Source organism: Vigna unguiculata, unplaced genomic scaffold (genome assembly GCF_037176805.1).
Source record: "Vigna unguiculata cultivar grain cowpea cultivar isolate G323 ecotype 2 unplaced genomic scaffold, ASM3717680v1 ptg000483l, whole genome shotgun sequence".
NCBI lineage: Eukaryota > Viridiplantae > Streptophyta > Magnoliopsida > Fabales > Fabaceae > Vigna > Vigna unguiculata.
In genome coordinates this window covers 63,849-70,000 of record NW_028197118.1, presented here as the reverse complement: position 1 = coordinate 70,000, position 6,152 = coordinate 63,849, and the positions used below count along the sequence as shown (strand labels likewise).

General features: G+C 29.6%; 4 non-coding genes across 4 annotated transcripts; 2 read left to right on the top strand and 2 right to left on the bottom strand.

Annotated features, from left to right (window-relative positions):
• Window positions 1-1,696: 1,696 nt before the first annotated feature.
• Window positions 1,697-1,768, bottom strand: TRNAT-GGU (transfer RNA threonine (anticodon GGU)). Its single transcript has one exon. It is a non-coding gene; the product is annotated as a tRNA-Thr (tRNA).
• A 941-nt stretch (window positions 1,769-2,709) lies between these two features.
• TRNAY-GUA (transfer RNA tyrosine (anticodon GUA)) lies at window positions 2,710-2,793 on the top strand. The gene has a single exon. It is a non-coding gene; the product is annotated as a tRNA-Tyr (tRNA).
• A 457-nt stretch (window positions 2,794-3,250) lies between these two features.
• TRNAD-GUC (transfer RNA aspartic acid (anticodon GUC)) lies at window positions 3,251-3,324 on the top strand. The gene has a single exon. It is a non-coding gene; the product is annotated as a tRNA-Asp (tRNA).
• A 2,145-nt stretch (window positions 3,325-5,469) lies between these two features.
• Window positions 5,470-5,540, bottom strand: TRNAC-GCA (transfer RNA cysteine (anticodon GCA)). Its single transcript has one exon. It is a non-coding gene; the product is annotated as a tRNA-Cys (tRNA).
• Between the last annotated feature and the right edge of the window lie 612 nt (window positions 5,541-6,152).

Here is a 6,152-nt window from a genome sequence, read left to right as displayed (position 1 = left end):
AATGGGTTTAATGTCCAATTATGAAATCCTTGGAAAAAGAGGATGAATCGAAATATAGCTGCTACACCAAAACTTGGAGCAAAGAACCAACCAGACTGACCCAGTGGATAAATAAGGAATACAGAAACAAAAACAGCAATTGGACCTGAGAATGCGATTGCATTATAAGGTCGCAATTGAACAGATCGAGCAAGTTCAAATTGACGTAACATGAAACCTATTAATCCGAAAGCACCGTGGAGAGCAACAAAAGTCCACAGACCGCCTAACTGACACCAACGGGTAAAATCTCCCTGTGCTTCAGGACCCCACAGTAACAACAAAGAGTGTGCTAAACTATTAGCGGGAGTGGAAACTGCAGCGGTTAAGAAGTTGCAGCCTTCTAAATAAGAACTTGCCAAGCCGTGAGTATACCATGAAGTTACAAAGGTCGTACCTGTAAACCAACCCCCCAAGGCGAAATAGGCGCAAGGAAAGAGTAATAGACCGGACCAACCCACAAAAACGAAACGGTCCCTCCGCAACCAGTCATCCATAATATCAAATAAATCATTTTCATCTTTGGTAAATTTACCAAGAGCTATAGTCATAGCGATCCTCCTATTCAACTACTTCAACCATTTCCCAACACCTCATAGAGCATTTTCAGAGATGGGACGGACCTTGATCATTTATCTCTATTCATTTCTCTCTCTATATATATATAGAATATATAAGTATACTTTCCCTTGTTTTCTAATCGGTTTCGAATAAAAAATCATTTATGGGTCTATTGATATCTAGGGCAAATCCATGAACTCGATGTGGTTATTCCTTATCTATTCTTAAAAATCTTCCAAGTCATCAATCATAAAATCTGCTATGACTCCAAAATCCGATAGAAATTTTTTTTTCAGAACTGTTCAAGAAACAAATGATCCCCTGTTTCACTTCTTATACCTAGCGGATCTTCAGACATATTTCTCTCCTTTCATCAAAGAAACTTATTCTTGAAGTTTGGTTGTGAATTGACTTCTATTTTGTCTAGGAAACTACTGTAGGATCATAGGTTTTCTAAATTTCTATTTCATTTACAGTTTTTTCTTTAGTATTTCATTTTTTTTTATAAATACTATAATAAAAAGAAAAAACTGTAAATGAAAGTTTTTGTCTCATATATATGAATTGCTGGAAAAATATCGTACACATCGATATGAAAAGAAACTATTTGATATGTGAAGACATAATTTAATGTATTTTTCTATTATTTCTATAAGATTCTATCTAATCTTATAGAAATAATAGAAATTTATGGAAAAAAATATGTTTCATTTTAATTTTAAAAAAACTTGTTTGGTGGAACTTGAAATTCGTATTAAGGCCCTTCTGAGTAAAGAAAAGGCATAACCTTTTTTCTTAGTTCAGAAACAAGAAGATTTCATTGGAAATATTCAGAGATTCTTAGGGAGTCTAAACGAAAAAAGTCTTAAAAAGAAAAAAAATTGTTCGAATTGAATCTTTATCAAATTTGAATATCAGAATAGTAGATATAAATATAATTCAACGGGTTAGGTCCACTTACTTTTTTTTATTTTTCCATTATTGAATTTTACACTTTTTCTTTTTTATTACAAATAGAAACTTTTTCAAAATATCAAGAATCTTTTTATTCTTCCTTCAAATAGAAAGACTATTGCTTTTGAAAAAAAAAGTAAAAAGCCCCTTATCGGATTTGAACCGATGACTTACGCCTTACCATGGCGTTACTCTACCACTGAGTTAAAAGGGCCCTTTTTCTTTCTTTCAATTTCTAAATAAGGAACTAGCATGACTAGTACATATATTTGTTACTGTGTATACTTATTCTATAAATTTATATAAATTATTTCTATAAATTTATATAAATTATATAAATTAAATGATATAAATGGGATTAGAATACATGTACATCAATATCTATTATTTGTATAATGACTCATCAAAGAACAAAAAATTGGATTTACCTAGTGAATAGAATATAGTTAAAAAAAAGAATTGATTAAGATTGGATTTGATCCATATCAAATATATTATTTCAAAATGGATTCTTGAAGTCATTCTAATCATAACACTAAATTCTTTTTATTGATACATAAATGTACTCACAAAATAAAATATTTCATCGAAACATTGATAAAATCGAATCATTGATAAAATGGATTCAATATGTTCTGTCCCTAAACCAAATTTTTATTTTTTTATTGAAAAATTCTATTTTCCAAAGTTTTTTTTCTTAGTATTAGATATAAATCTACCTATCGAATCTTAGTATTAGTAATAAATGATAGAAATGAAGTTTTAACCTCTCGTCCTTTGCAACAAACGAATCATTCCTGTGAAGAATTTTCTCTTTATTGGAACATTACTTCTTTTTTTTTCTTATTATGACTGGAATAAAAAAATTTAGAAATATAAATGATTAATAAAAAATTTCTATGGAATTATGAAAGAACGAAAAATATTTTTTTTTATCGAATCATATCATTATATTGACAATTGCAAAAAACTGTTCATACTATGAACGTAGTATAATGGCGGTCGGGCAAGTATGCCCCCATCGTCTAGTGGTTCAGGACATCTCTCTTTCAAGGAGGCAGCGGGGATTCGACTTCCCCTGGGGGTAGGGTGTTACGAAAGGAAGTTGATCAAAAATTTTCAATAAAAACTGAAATGTATTCTTCCTATTGTGCTGGGTCGATGCCCGAGCGGTTAATGGGGACGGACTGTAAATTCGTTGGCAATATGTCTACGCTGGTTCAAATCCAGCTCGGCCCAAGAATTTGCCGATCCACTATGAAATTCTATAACCCATTTATAGTTCTCTGGAAATGACTGATGTGCTATGATACGGAAGAATCAAAATATTAAACATATCTAAGGTTATTTCTTTTTTTTCTGTATTCCATATTTCTTTCCACAAATTCAAAATCTTGTTAATAATCGGTATTCATGTCAAGATCTGTAAGTAGAAAATATAAGGAAAAATTGAAAAAAAAAATATTTTTTTTTCATTGATTCAATTTTCAATCGATTTGTTAATAGAATAAGAATAAGAAACGGATTACGAGTAATTTGTGTCGATCTCACTAAAGTGGATATCGATATACATATCAATATATAAAAAAATGCGCTTTTTTCATTTACAACAAAAAGGTTCGAATCCGAAATAGAAAAAGAAAAGGTTTGACAGAAACGGTCCGTAAAAATATTTATACAGTACACCCCTTTCCCTGGGATTGTAGTTCAATTGGTCAGAGCACCGCCCTGTCAAGGCGGAAGCTGCGGGTTCGAGCCCCGTCAATCCCGTTGGATATAAATCCAAAAAAATAAAAAATAAATTCCTTTTTTGTGTATTTGTAGGGAATCAAATTGATAAACAAAATTTTATTTGGGGCCCCCCCCTGCTTTTTCATTTGTTTCGCCGAAAAAGGAAGGAAAGGGATTTTGGACTTTCATCAAGAATAAATGTTTTTTTGTTTTATTTAGTATGGATAAAAGATCTTCCTATGTTATACTATTTCATGAGTTGATTTGATAGCTCAGATTTTGTGATTCATGATATTGATCCGATTTGATATCATTGAAATCCAATTTATACCATTGTTGAAAGATTGAACATTTCTATGGGATTAAATCCCGAATTTTTTTTTTAGAAATTTAAGAGAAATAGAACATAATAAAGATTATGGAAGTAAATATTCTCGCATTTATTGCTACTGCACTGTTTATTCTAGTTCCTACTGCTTTTTTACTTATAATTTATGTAAAAACGGTAAGTAAAAGTGACTAATTTCACTGAAATATGATTTCTTCATTTTTATGAATGATTTAAAAAAATGATCGTACAATCAGCGTAATCCAGATAGTAGAAATCAATTTGATTTCTACTATCTGAGAATTGCGTCCAATTTTTTTTTTCAGATTCTTTTTACAAACAATTCCGGTATCTTAGGAAAAAAAGGGGGTAAAAAAACAGGAATGGTTATTACACGGTCCGCCATTTTCCATATATATATATATCTATATAACCAGGTTAAGCGTCAGTTCATCGAAATAGAAATTTTAAGAAAAATTTGATTGGAATAGGAATCCATTTCTTCTTCTTTTTGATTCCCTTGTTTTTCTCAAAATAGGAATATGGGAATAATGAAAATATTTGTTTGATTGAAAGAGTATTTTCAATTCCTATAAGATACATAGAATACATTACACTACTAAAATATAATAGAATCAAGATAGATTTTCTATTTGAACTCAATTAATTAGTATTAGTTTAAATGAAATATTTTCATTCAATAGTTTCGAAATTCAAAAATTCAGGTAGAAATCAACAAGGTTACTTGGATCCCTTAACTCAATTTTTAGTATCCCTATAGCCCACTTCTTCCCCATACTACGAGGGAAAGGGAAAATGAAAAAACTACCATTAAAGCAGCCCAAGCAATACTTACTATATCCATGTAAATTTTGTCTCCTATCTCTATAAATATGAAGGAACTATTTCATTATTTTTTCAAATTTTTTATTCTATTCTTTTTTTTGTATTATTCGCTAAAAATACTATACTATAATAGTGGAATTGCTATTACAGAGTCAAAAAAAGGATTCTGGGCTAACATCATTCACGAAAAACAAGAATTCATTCTATTTATTAGTTATTAGAACATCTAAAAAGTTTTTTTTGATTATTTTTAGTAAAATCATAAAACATTAAACATAAAAAAATTATAGGAAGTTATAAGTCAATGAATGTTACTACCAGGTGGGAATATTAAGATTTCTCTTTTATCATTTCCTTAAGGATTTCATAAAAAAAGAATCAAGACAGATTCATTTGCATACTTATACTCTTCTTTCTATTTGAAATAGTCCCTTAAATGTCTCCCAATTCGTTCTCTAAAATAATTAAAAAAACTTTTTTTCTTTTCTATTCGATTTTAGAATCAAAACTTTTTAATTTTATTAGAATATAGAATATGAAAATCTAAAGAATACTTTTTTTGAATATTACGAAAGCGAATTAGCTAAATTAAAGCTATTAAATAGAATTGATCTAAATAAATAATATTGATAAAATGTGGAAGCACTCATAAACTTTAAATTAGTCTGTATAGAAGGTTTTTCTTCTGCCTTTTCTCTACCTAAAAATGGACTTTCCTATCCGACTTATTCTTAATCCAATCTAATAAAAGACCCAGTCAGGAGACAGACACTACAATAGTTGTGTAGTGAACGAACTATCATTTCTAAATTTATGGATTCCTTTTCACTACTAGAATCTTTCCTTGAATTCGAGACAAAAATATTTACAACATTTTTTAAGCTACTGATGCTTATAATTTCGAATCAAACGCAATTCTCAAGACTCCTTTTCCCTCGCTTGCTTCTGTTGGAAAAAAAGTTTTCTAAAAAAACGTAATATAATCTTTCATTTACAGTTTCTTATCGATCAGGCGACACCCGGATTTGAACTGGGGAAAAAGGATTTGCAGTCCCCCGCCTTACCACTCGGCCATGCCGCCAATAAAAATATAGATATGAAGTTTTTGAGAATACTCCCCCCTTTTCTTTCTATTGAAAAATTGAAAAACAATCTTGAGACAAATCGCAACCGTTAACTATTCTTTTATGAATTATTCTTGAATATTTGAATAGAAATTTTTTTTTCTTAATGAGATCAGAAAATAAAAATTGATACATAACCAATCAATATTGCTTTTTTTTTTAACTTTGTTCATTCTAATTATAACAGCAACTTTCAATATATGTAAACCCTAGAATATCAATTTGATCTGTTACACAGATATTATCTAATCGAGTATCTTATCCATATCTATATAGATATAGAATACCAATACTATACGGTATTTTCAAGAAATTATCGTGCTTATTCTTTTTTTACAATTTTCAATAGAAAATTTGTAAAAATTCACACAACATGTTATGTGTTTGTTATCCTGAACAAATATGACTGCAATAAAGTTAGAGACAGATCTATAGCTGCAGTTAAATATATGCATGTTTCAAAAATACAAGCCTTATTACATTACACATAACATACTCTAATCATATTCTCCCCAATTCTCTCCAAAATACTTCACTTCAAAATATATCTTTTCTTGACAATTTCGAAT